At 43.1% G+C, this 12732-nt stretch overlaps 1 pseudogene; it reads left to right on the top strand.

Annotated features, from left to right (window-relative positions):
* LOC132002692 (asparagine synthetase [glutamine-hydrolyzing]-like) overlaps positions 1-12116 on the top strand; it is a 45947-nt pseudogene extending 33831 nt beyond the window's left edge.
* Positions 12117-12732: the final 616 nt, after the last annotated feature.

Genomic DNA, 12732 nt, shown 5'->3' with positions numbered 1-12732 from the left:
CTTGTGATCTCTGTCTGTCAAACGAATAAATAAAATCTTTTAAAAAAATAAAAAATAAAAAAATAATTTGTTCTTGTATATGTTTTTCTGTTTTTTTTTTTAAAGATTTTATTTATTTATTTGACAGAGATCACAAGCAGGCAGAGAGGCAGGCAAAGAGAGGGGGGAAGCAAGCTCCCCGCTGAGCAGAGAGCCCAATGTGGGGCTCAATCCCGGACCCCGGGATCATGACTGGAGCCAAAGGCAGAGGCTTTAACCCACTGAGCCACCCAGGTGTCCCTTGTGGGTTTTTTTTTTAAGATTTTATTTATTTATTTGAGAGAGAGCACAAGCAGAGGGAGAAGCAGAGGGAGATAATCTCCAGCAGACTGCACCGAGCAAGGTCTCAAACTGACACGGGACTCAATCTCACCACCCTGAGATCACGACCTGAGCAGAAACCTCAAGTTGATGCTTAACCAACTGCACCACCCAGGAGCCCCTATATGTTATTCATAATCAAAAGATTTTATCATGTCCTGTTTTAGTATTTTAATAATTCAATAAGATTGCTCCCTAATCTCAAGGGCCAAAGTAGTTGACTCGCTCTCCTTTCTTATTTCTGCATTGATACACAAATGGAGAATTCCAACGTGAGACTGCACAGAAGACGGCAAACGAAAACTTCAAGTAATGTACACAACTTTTTGCAATGTCAATTACTGCTTTGTTTAAATTCATTAAAATAAAAAGAATTAAAAATCCATAAATTTGGGATGCCTGGGTGGCTCAGTCAGTTAAGGATCTGTCTTCAGCTCAGCTCATGAACCCAGCGTGCTAGGACTGGGTCCTACATCAGGCTCCTTGCTCAGCAGGGAGCCTGCTTCTTCTTCTGCCTATTATTTGACAGAGAGAAAGGTGGTGAGAGAGGGAAGAGAGCATTCTCCTAGCAGCACTATTTACGTTAGTGAATGACAGAAGTGGCCCAAGTGTCTATCAATAGATAAATGGACAAAGAATATGGGGTATACATACACAGTGTAATATTAGTCAGCCATAAAGTAGAACGAAATCTTGCCATTTGCAGCAACACAGATGGAGCTAGAGAGTGTAATTCTAAGTAAAGTCAGTCAGAGAGACCCAAGTGCTATATGATTTCACTCATATGTGAAATTTAAAAACAACAACAACAACAAAATAGCACTGGAGAGAAGAGAGAGAGAGACAAGACAAAGAACAGACTCTACTATTGAGAACACACTGACGGTCACGGAAGGGAGGGGGATGGGAGGGTGGCTGAAACAGGTGATGAGGATTAAGGAGTGCACTTGTCGTGATGAACGCTGGGCAGCGTGTGGAACTGCTGAATCACTATGTTGTACACCTAAAATTAATAAAACACTGTATGTTAACTATACTGAATTAAAAGAAAAAAAAGACATTCTTTCTCTTAATTAAATGAACTAAGATGGGGCACCTGGGTGACTCAGCCAGTTAGGTGACTGCTTTCGGCTCAGGTCATAATACCAGTATTCTAGAATTGAGCTCCATGTCAAGCCTCTCCCTCTGTCAACTCCCCCTGCTTGTGCATATGCTCTCTCTCTCTCTCAAATAAATAAAATATGAGACCACTTTGGAATAACAATGAAGAAACTTTTTTCTTTAAAGATTTTATTTATTTATTTGACAGACAGAGATCACAAGTAGGCAGAGAGGCAGGCAGAGAGAGAGAGAGAGGAGGAAGCAGGCTCCCTGCTGAGCAGAGAGCCCGACGCGGGACTCGATCCCAGGACCCTGAGATCATGACTTGAGCTGAAGGCAGCGGCTTAACCCACTGAGCCACCCAGGCGCCCCATGAAGAAACTTTTAATAGGAGCATATGGCTGGCTCAGATGGTAGAGCCTATGACTCCTGATCTTGCAGCTTTAAGTTCCAGCCTCATGTGATAAGGGTAGAGATTACTTAAAAATAAAATCTTGGGGCGCCTGGGTGGTTCAGCGGGTTAAAGCATCTGCCTTCAGCTCAGGTCATGATCTCAGGGTCCTGGGATCGAGTCCCGCTTCAGGCTCTCTGCTCAGCAGGAATCCTGCCTCCCCCTTTCTCTCTGCCTGCCTCTCTGCCTACTTATGATCTCTCTGTCAATTAAATAAATAAAATCTTTTTTAAAAATGGAAGTGGTATAACCTAGAAAATTTGCTAAAATGGGTCATCACAAAAATTAGTTTATATCTTAAACACTGATGGTAGCGAGAAAATGTTGTGTTTATGGAATTTTTAAAGATTTTATTTATTTATTTATTTGAGAGAAAAAGAAAGCACAAGCAGGGGCAGAGGCAGAGGGATAAGCAGTCTTTCAGCTAAGTAGGCAGCCTGACTCAGGGCTCGATCCCAGGACCCTGAGATCATTACATGAACTGAAGTCAGGCATTTAACTAACTGAACCACCCAGGGGCCCGTGTCTACCTTTTATACTATGTTGCTTTCGAGTTTAACTTTTCCAAAGAATATTTATATAAGTGTTGGGATTTTTAACTTTTTTTTTCTTTAATGCTATTTGGTCATAAAGTTACATGCTTATAAAGGGGGAAAAGGCTCTTTTTGTTGTTGTTGGGGGTAAGCCTACCTTAGACTTTGCATTGCGGCCTATTTTCACTACTTCATTTCTACTGAGTATTGGCCACTGGGCACTGAGACCAGAAAGTGGGGGCACGATCCCTATCACAGCAAGCTGTAGTGAGCATCTCATCCACTCCAGTGACCCCAACAGCCATTTTCCCCTTCTTCCACAATAACAGCTAGAGCCAGACATAGGTCTACTGAACTCAGCTACATTTCCCAGGCTCCCCTGCAGCGCAGTGACTCAGTTGCCAATAATGGAATGCACCTAGCAATAATGTGTGCTGCTTCTGGTATAAGGCTTCAGATACGAGGCACACATTGCTCAGTCACTGTCTCTTCACCTCCCTTCATATTGGCATGTTAAGTGTTAAAAACTAGAACAGCTTACAAGCTTCGTGTTAAGGGTAACAAAGCTGTGTAAGTAGTCTAGATCTCCAGGATGGCTTCACAGAGCAAAGTCCATCTCCTTCCTACCACAAACTATTATGTGAGAGAGAGTTTAATTGCAACCTAATCGGCTACTGCATTAGAGCTTTTTTTTTTTTTTTTTTTTTAAGAAACTTAACCAAATTAGCCAAACATGTATAAGGATAATTTATTAGGGGGGCATGGGTGGCTCAGTTCGTTAAGCATCTGCCTTTGGCTCAGGTCATGATCTCAGGGTCCTGGGATAGAGCCCCACATCAGGCTCCCTGCTGGGCGGGTAGCCTGCTTCCCCCTCTCTCTCTGCCTGTCTCTCTGCCTGCTTGTGATCTCTGTCAAATAAATAAAATCTTAAAAAAAAAAAAAGAATTTCTTAGATAACACATCAATAGTTATTTTAGGAAAACTGTTCCTTGTCTAGTATAAGAAATCCCTCTTGAACATGAACAGATATTTCTGCAAAGAAGACATCCAAATGGCCAACAGACACATGAAAAAGTGCTCCACGTCACTCAGCATCAGGGAAATACAAATCAAAACCACAATGAGATACCACCTCACACCAGTCAGAATGGCTAAAATTAACAAGTCAGGAAATGACAGATGTTGGCAAGGATCCGGAGAAAGGGGAACCCTCCTACACTGTTGGTGGGAATGCAAGCTGGTACCACCACTCTGGAAAACAGCATAGAGTTAGGGTTAGAACCCTATGACCTCACAATTGCATTACTGGGTATTTACCACAAAGATACAAATGTAGTGATCTGAAGGGGCACATGCACCCAAATGTTTATAGCAGCAATGTCCACAATAGCCAAACTATGGAAAGAACCTAGATGACCATCAACAGATGAATGGATAAAGAAGATGTGGTATTTATATACACAATGGAATACTATGCAGCCATCAAGAGAAAGGAAATCTTGCTATTTGTGACAACGTGGATGGAACTAGAGGGTATTATGCTGAGCAAAATAAGTCAATCAGAGAAGGACAATTATCATATGATCTCCCTGATATGAGGAATTTGAGAGGCACGTTAGGGGGTTGTGGGGGGTAGGGAGGAAAAAAATGAAACAAGATGGGATCAGGAGGGAGACAAACCACAAGAGACTCTTAATCTCATGAAACAAACTGAGGGTTGCTGGGGGGAGGAGGTTAGGGATAGGGTGGTGGGGTGATTGACATTGGGGAGGTTATGTGCTACGGTGAGTGCTGTGAAATGTGTAGGTCTGATGATTCACAGACCTCTACCCCTGGGACAAATAATACATTATATGTTAATTTAAAAAATTATAATTTCCTATGGATGCTGATACTATGTAGCACAGTGCCTGGCACACAGTAGGCATGCAATTAATTATAGTATTTGAAAGAATAAATGTATAAAAAGACACTTAAATACTTATTAAATTGAATTTTGCTTCATGGAAAAAAAAGAAAGAAAGAAATCCCTCTTGAGGGATATCATAAAGTATCATAAAGGATATCAAAGTATCATAAAGATACTCTCCTGGATTTTTTTTTTTTAAGATTTTATTTATTCATTTGACAGACAGAGATCACAAGTAGGCAGAGAGGCAGGCAGAGAGAGAGGGGGAAGCAGGCTCCCCTTGGAGCAGAGAGCCCGATGTGGGGCTCAATCCCAGGACCCTAGTATCATGACCCAAGCCGAAGGGAGAGGCTTAACCCGCTGAGCCACCCAGGCACTCCTCCTGTATTTTTTTCCTAAAAATCTTCAAGTTTTGTTTTTGAGATTAAGGGTTTTTTTGTTTTGTTTTGTTTTTTAAGATTTTATTTATTTATTTGACAGAGATCACAAGTATGCAGAGAGGCAGGCAGAGAGAGGGAGAAGGAAGTAGGCTCCCCGCAGAGCAGAGAGCCCGATGTGGGGCTCTCTCCCAGGACCTGATGCGGGGCTCCATCCCCCGACCCCGGGATCATGACCTGAGCCGAAAGCAGAGGCTTTAACCCACTGAGCCACCCAGGTGCTCCTTGAGATTAAAGTTTTAATTGTGGGATATGGTTTGTTCATAGTTGGGGTAAGGATTTTTTTCTTTAAAATTTTATTTATCGGGGCACCTAGGTGGCTCAGTCATTAAGTGTCTGCCTTCAGCTCAGGTCATGATCCTGTTATCCTGGGATAGAGCCCCACATCAAGATCCCTGCTCATCGGGAAGCCTGCTTCTCCCTCTCCCCCAGCTTCGTTCCCTCTCTCACTGTCTCCCTGACAAATAAACAATAAAATCTTTAAAAAATATATTTTACTTATTTATTTGAGAGACAGAGATAGTGAGAGAGAGCACAAGCTAGGAATAGAGGGAGAAGCAAGCTCCCCACTGAGCAGGGAGCCCGATGTGGAGTTCCATCCTAAGACCCAGGCTCATGACCTGAGCCCAAGGCAGATACTTAACCAACTGAGCCACCCAGGTGTCCCTGCAGTAAGGATTTATAGTTTTTATATGGAGTTAGCTGATTGTTTCAGCACTATTTATTGAATATACCATCCCACTGGTTCATAATATCACTTGTGTGATATATCAAATTACTACAGGGTACATGACTGTCCTCTCTTCCATTGCTTATAAGCTTGTGCCAATGTCACAACAGTACAATTGCTAAAATTTCACATCAAATCTTTATATTTGGCAGGACAAATCACTCATTTTTCAAAATCATCTTAGCAATTCTTGACATTTTCCTCTTCCATTTAAATTTTAACACCACTTATCAAATTACATGCATACACATGCACAACTATTATGACTTAGGGTGGAAGTGCAAGGGATGCATGAGTTAATACAGGAACAGATTACACGTTCATAAAATCAAGTCTTGGGGCACCTGGGTGGTTCAGTGGGTTAAAGCCTCTGCCTTCTGCTCAGGTCATGATCCCAGAGTCCTGGGATTGAGCCCCACATCGGGCTCTCTGTTCCGCAGGGGAGCCTGCTTCCTCCTCTCTCTCTCTGCCTGCCTCTCCACCTACTTGTGATCTCTTGTCTGTTAAATAAATAAATTTTTAAAAATCTTTAAAAAAAATATCAAGTCTTCCCACTCATGAGCATGTTGTGTCTACACATTACGTATTTAAATAAATTCTTACAATTTTCTCCATAAAGATCTTCAACATCTTCTGTTACATATATCCCAAGGTCCCTTATAGCTGTTTCACCATTTCTTGTGGTATTTTAAAAAAATTTTTTTTTTTTTTTAATTTTTTAAAGCACTCTCTAGGGGCGCCACAGTGGCACAGTAGGTTAAATGTCTGCCTCTTGGTTTTGGTTCCAGTTGGGATCTCAGGGTTATGAGATCATACCCCGTTTTGAGTTCTGTGCTGAACAGAGTCAATTTCAGATTCTCTCTTCCTCTCTCCTACTGTCCCTCCTGTTCTTGCTCTCTCTCTCTTTCTCAAATAAAAAAATATTTTAAATATTTTAAAAATAAAGAGAGAAAAAAACAAATCTCTTCACTCAATATGGGGCTCAAACTCACAATCTCAAGATCAAGAGTTGCATATTCTACCAACTGAGCCAGCCAGGTGCCCCGTTACATAGTATTTTTTAACTGGATTTTCAACTTGTTTGCTATTGGCACATAGGACTATTGCTGGTCTTCTGCATACTGATCCCGTAACCTAGAATTTCCTGAATTCTCTTATTAAATTTAATGGTTTGGTTTTCTTAGATTTTCTGTATTGGCAAATAGGATGAAAAATAACTTAGGGGGTTCCCCGGGTGTCTCAGTCAGTTAAGCCTGTGTCTTAAGCCCAAGGCCCTGGGAGCAAGCCCGGCACTGGGCTCCCTGCTCAGCTGGATCCCACTTTTCCCTTTAATGCTCTCCCGGCTTGTGCTCTGGAGTGCACGCTTTCTCCCTCTCTCTGTCAAATAAATAAATAAATAAATAAATAAATAAATTTTTAATTAATGAAAATAAATAAAAGCATTATGGGAAATAAATAAATAGAAGCATTATGGGCCTTGTATGGTTTACCGTGGAAAATTTAATTTTTTATAAAGATTTATTTATTTACTTGATAAAGAGAGGGGGCAGAGAAAGCACGAAAGGAGCAGGGGAGAGGGCAGAGGAGCACGAAGCCAATGAGGGGCCGGATCCCAGAACCCTCAGATCACAACCTGAGCCAAAGGCAGCCATTTCACCGACTGTGGAAAACTTTAAGACAATAATTCCATTTGTTTAATGGACGTATGTTCCCACGGTTTTCAATTTCCTCTTGAGGCAATGCATCAAGTAAAGGATACATTAGGCTAGAAATAAAAGCTGACTCCCTATTAAAAAAAAAACAAAACAACAACAACTCACGTTTTCCCCTCACGTGACAAGAAAGCTAGATAAAGACTGTCCAGAGACGACAAAGTCCCTAATGCTGCTGTCAGGAAAGTCGGCTCTGACTTTCCATTCCACTACCCTTAGCTTACAGGTCTTCCTCTCGTGCTTGATACCCTTTGGACTCAGAATAGCTGCTTGTATTTCCAGTTTTCACTTTTTTTTAGGTAAGAAAGAAACTGAACCAGAAGGAGGTAACACCCATACCAGAAAAATGAAAAGCTTTCATCTTATTGTCCAAAACTGTGTCACATGACTCATCTAGCCACAAAAGTATTTAGGGAAGTATTTGTATTTGGGCACATTACTCTAAACAAAATCAGAGGTAGGTTAATAAAGGATGAAGAAGGCTGGATTTTGAATTGTTAATTGGCAGTATTTGCTGTACTCACTTTAGATAAGTTATATTATCCTAGGAAATTGTCTATAATACTTAAGTTCCTAAATTCTCTTATCATTTTGAAAAAAAAGAAACCTCTGATATATCTACAGTTTGTCTCCTTTAAAAATTCCTAGCACCATACATTTGTGCCTTTTAAAGATTTTTTTTTTTTTTTTAAGATTTTATTTATTCATTTGACAGAGAGAAATCACAAGTAGACAGAGAGGCAGGCAGAGAGGAGGAAGCAGGCTCCCTCTGAGCAGAGAGCCCGATGCGGGACTCGATCCCAAGACCCTGAGATCATGACCTGAGCCGAAGGCAGCGGCTCAACCCACTGAGCCACCCAGGCGCCCCCATTTGTGCCTTTTAAAATTGAATTTTAAATTTATTTATTTATTTGTTTTAGAGAGAGAGCACGAGAGAAGGGGCAGAGAGAGGGGGAGAGAGAATCCCAAACAGACCCCAGGCCAAGTGTGGAGCTTGATGCAGGGCTTGATCCCAGGACCCCAAGATCACAACCCGAGCCAAAACCAAGAATCGGACCCCCAACCGTCTGTGCCACCCAGTCTCCCCAATTTTTAAAAATTAATTAAAATGTTGCCTATTTTATTGCGGTGCCTGGGCAACACAGTTGGTTGGGCATCTGACTTCAGTTCAGTTTATGATCTCAGGTTCCTGGGATCAAGACCTGCATCTAGCTCCCTGCTGGAGGAGGGGGGACCAGGTTTGTCTCTCTCCCTCTGCCCCTCCCCCTGGCTTGTACTTTCTCTTTCAAATAAATAAAATCTTAACAAAAAAAAAGTTTGTGTACTTTATTAATTTATTAATCTTTTCAGAGAACCAACTTTCACTTTCTTGAACCTCCCAATTTGATTTCCAGTGCATTCATTTCTGTACTCATTATTAATACTTACTTCCCTCTTTGTATCTGTGTTAGATATTTTTCTCTTTTTTTTATGTTATTACAAGTAGTCTTTTTATTTTTTATTTTATTTTATTTATTTATTTCAGAGAGAGAGAGCTCGAGCATGAGAAGGGGGAGAGTCAGAGGGAGAAGCTGACTCCCCACCGAGCAGAGAGTCCAATGCAGGACTCTATCCCAGGACTCCAGGATCATGACCTGAGCCGAAGGAAGTCGCTTAACTAACTGAGCCACTCAGGTGCCCACAAATGGTATTTTTAAAATATCTTTTTCCATTTGTGTCTTTCTGGCATACAGAAATACAAGTGAATTTTTGTAGTTTGACCTTGTATCTAGTTAATCTTACTAAATGCACTTACTGCTTTTGATAGTTTGTAGATTCATTCAGATCTTCAATTGACACAGCCATCCTCTGCAAGTAAATTTTATTTCTTCTTTACCAATCCTCATGCCTTTTCTTTCTTTTGTCTGGAATTACTGCAAGTGGCTACAAGGCTAGGCCCTCCAGTTCAATGTTGAATAGAAGTGGTTAGAGCTAACATCCTTATCTTACTCCCAATCTGAGGAGAAAAAGTATTTAGTTTCTAGCTTTGAGTATTATGTGAGCTGTGAGTTTTGCAGATGCTCTATCTGGCTTGAGGAAGATGCCTTCTGTTCTTAGTCTGCTAGGCGTTTCTATCATCAACTGCTATAGCAGATTCTCTCCGTTTGGGTAAGTGGTGTTGGCCATTATGTTATAAACACCCTGAACTAGCCAGCATCATGTTATTTTACATATGCAGTAACTGTTCGATTTCCCACATGTCAATGAAAAACTTCCTTGTGCACCATTTCCTCTTGCAGCCCACACTTTCCCTCTGGATTCAACAAACTTTTTTCCTCCTGTACCTCCTAAAACTCCCTATAATCATTATCAAAGGCGAGTGATAAGTTCCCACCTTGTTTGGTCTGAAGACATGTTTATTTAGCCCTCATTTTCAAATAACAGCTTACCTGGGTATGGCATTCTGGGTTAAAGTTATTTTCTCTCAGCCCCTTTTGAAATTGTAGTCCATTGTCTTTAGACGTCTCTTGTTTATATTGGGAAGTATACCGCTAGCCTAAATGTTGTTGCTTTTACAGTTTCTGGTGTTATTTTATCTATCTTTGAACACTTTGAACAATGTATAAACATTTCTTTTAAGGTACTCATTATGCTTTATATTATTTAGTCATTTTCCATACTCTAATATTATTTACTTTGTATTACTTAGTCATTTTACCTAACTACTGTAACTCCACCATTAGAGAACAAGCTATCTGATACTGTAGTAAATGCTGTACATCTTTTCCTATAAAGAGGCCCCATGCTCTCTTACAGAATGGGGAGTGGCACAGAAAGAAAAAGATCAAAATGTCCTATCTGAGTTTAGCAACAGAGACTTGGCTCAAAGGGTACCTGGATATCGATTTGTTGACAACTGGCTAATGTTTAAGAACAAATAACAAATGAGTAAATTATCTCTGCATTGACTCTTCTGTTCACTACTTATTGTTTGGCTTTCAACAGATGTTTGGCATTCTTATTAGGGACTGTTTAAACATCAAAAAGCTATTTGTTAAGCTCAGCAAACTCTTCCTCTGTCAACCTGGGAATTCATCAGTATGCATGTAGATCTGATTCTGAGCGGATTTGTTGGGAAGGGGAGTAGTCCCAACTCTTCCCCAACTATACCATCTAAGCTGTTCCCGTCACTGAGGTTCATATATGTCAGAGCAATTCCGAAAGAATAGTAAGACAGGGCGCCTGAGTGGCTCAGTAGGTTAAGCCTCTGCCTTTGGCTCAGGTCATAATCTCAGGGTCCTGGGATAGAGCCCTGCATCGGGCTCTCTGCCCAGCAGGAAGCCTGCTTCCCACCCCCCCCCCCACCTGCCTCTCTGCCTACTTGTGATCCCTCTCTCTCTCTGTCAAATAAATAAATAAAATCTTAAAAAAAAAAAAAAGAATAGTAAGACAACCACCTGAAATCTATTTACAAGAGAAACTGAAAAACCTCCAGGGAGTAAACTTATTATCTTAAGCCAAGAGAGGATTAGGTAGCTTGATCTTGAAACAAAGTCTTGGTGTTTAGAGGAGATGAGTAATTTTGAATGTACCATAGTTCCTGAGACGAGGCATTATTCCCAGCTCAGACCACTTTAGGTTCAAAGTTAGGTTCTAAGGAGAGAAAGGACTATAAATAACGAAAAAGACTCTTTATATTAAAACCATCCATGGAGTATTTTGGAACCTTCTGACAACAAAGATGGATAATCAGCAATGAACACTGTAGAGCTCTGGCACATTACATTCATCACCAGCTCTATCCAGAAGCAGCAGCAACGCTCTACACGCTATACCCGGAAGGGATGCCTGGCATGCGTTTAGACATTTTAAAATGGCTAGAAATAGAAAGCCCACAGAATTCTTTCCCAGAATGACGATCAATATGAAAAATGTCATCCAAAGAACTGAAGTCTGGAGGTAACCCTGAAGTTCAATCTAATTTTAAAACAACATATGTCATTTTACTGTCAAACAACACTCTGTACTTACGTTTTCTCAGAGGCTCTCAAATCGTGTGAGGGCGACATCTTTTTTCAGCTTCTCTAGGTAAGAGAACAAATAGAAAAACTTAAGCGATTCACTCACCTAGATCTCAAATTAAAGCCCAGACCTCATCCCTCCTACTCCCCCCACCACCAGAAGCAGCACTAACCTTCATTCTAACAAGGGGGTGCGGGATGTCACAGCAATGTCACAGGAGGGAGTGGGAGCTGAGAGGAAAAGACAGGCAGGTGACTCCCAAATACTGAGCTGGGTGCCACCTCTCGATCCGACAGACTCTGCCGAGCCCGGGAGCGTCTTTCATGGACCAGACAAAGGTCCTGCTAGATGGAGAAGCGCACAGACTCCACGCGAACCAGAGGAAGGACCGGCTCCATGAGGAGCCACATAATCCCCCGGTAGCTTCCTTCCTACGATTCCGCAGCCAAAAATAACCCAACGGCGAAACGCAGCCCTGCCAAGAACTTCAGGTATCCCTTAAATTTCCTCCTCTTCTTCATGAATTTGTATTATTTATAAGACACTTGACACATGTTTAAACACTTCCATAGCTCTTCAGTTTCAGGAAATATGGCTTGTTCAGCTGAGGAGAAAAAGCATATAATGAGGGAGTTAACAAGGGCTGATATTTTTTTACAACATTCTTTAAAAACTGGAAAACCTCTTTAAACACCGGGAACAGCTTAAACAATTCACTCGAGGCCTGCGGGGCCCATGTGGATGTTTCCCTCGGGGTTCCCTTTCTGGCCACGTTCTCCCCAGTTTCTCCTGCGAACGTGGGCCTGACGCGCTGCCACCTGCGGCCCAGAGGCCACACGGCCACCCGCCCGCAGCCTTGGGGGAGAGGGCGCGTGGCCTGAGGAGCGCGTGTCACCCCCGCGGCCGGAAGGGGCCCGCGCCCTTTGACCCCCGGGCGCACAGGATGCCGGGAACGGGCGGAAGTCCTCTACCCAGGCCTGTGGCGGCCTGTCGAGGCTTGTCGAGGCCTGTCGCGGCCTGTCCCGGCCTGTCCCGGCCCGGAGGAAGCTGCTGCAAGGCCGCCGGCCGGATGGCCGCGTAAAGCAATTGATGCCCAAGGCGCTCTGTCGCCGCCCCTATCCCGGGGACTCGTCTGCCCGCTGGACGGGACCCACTAGGCCGCTGCCCGTGGCCCACCGCGCCCCCTCCCTCAGCGGCGGACAGGGGCGTCCTTCGGGGAAGAACCCGGGCTGAGACCCTGGGGGCGGCCTGTAGGCCGGCTCTGCGGATTCCGGGCCCTCGTGCCGGTTGTTTTGCGGGAGCGAGGACGACGGAAGCTGTGTTCTTAAATCCCTCGCACTCGGGGGTCCGGGAAGGGCGGAGACCAGCCTCCGGGCCGGACTGGGAGGAAGGAGCGCGAAACGCGGCCGCCCGGCGCGGCCAGAACGGCGCCGGCTGCAGAGCGGCTGGGCGGAGGGAAGCACCTGCCTCCGCCCACCTTGACCCCAGGGCAGTCGC

The sequence above is a fragment of the Mustela nigripes genome, chromosome 15 (assembly GCF_022355385.1).
Source record: "Mustela nigripes isolate SB6536 chromosome 15, MUSNIG.SB6536, whole genome shotgun sequence".
NCBI classification, from domain to species: Eukaryota; Metazoa; Chordata; class Mammalia; order Carnivora; family Mustelidae; genus Mustela; species Mustela nigripes.
This window is presented reverse-complemented; position numbering and strand designations above follow the sequence as displayed.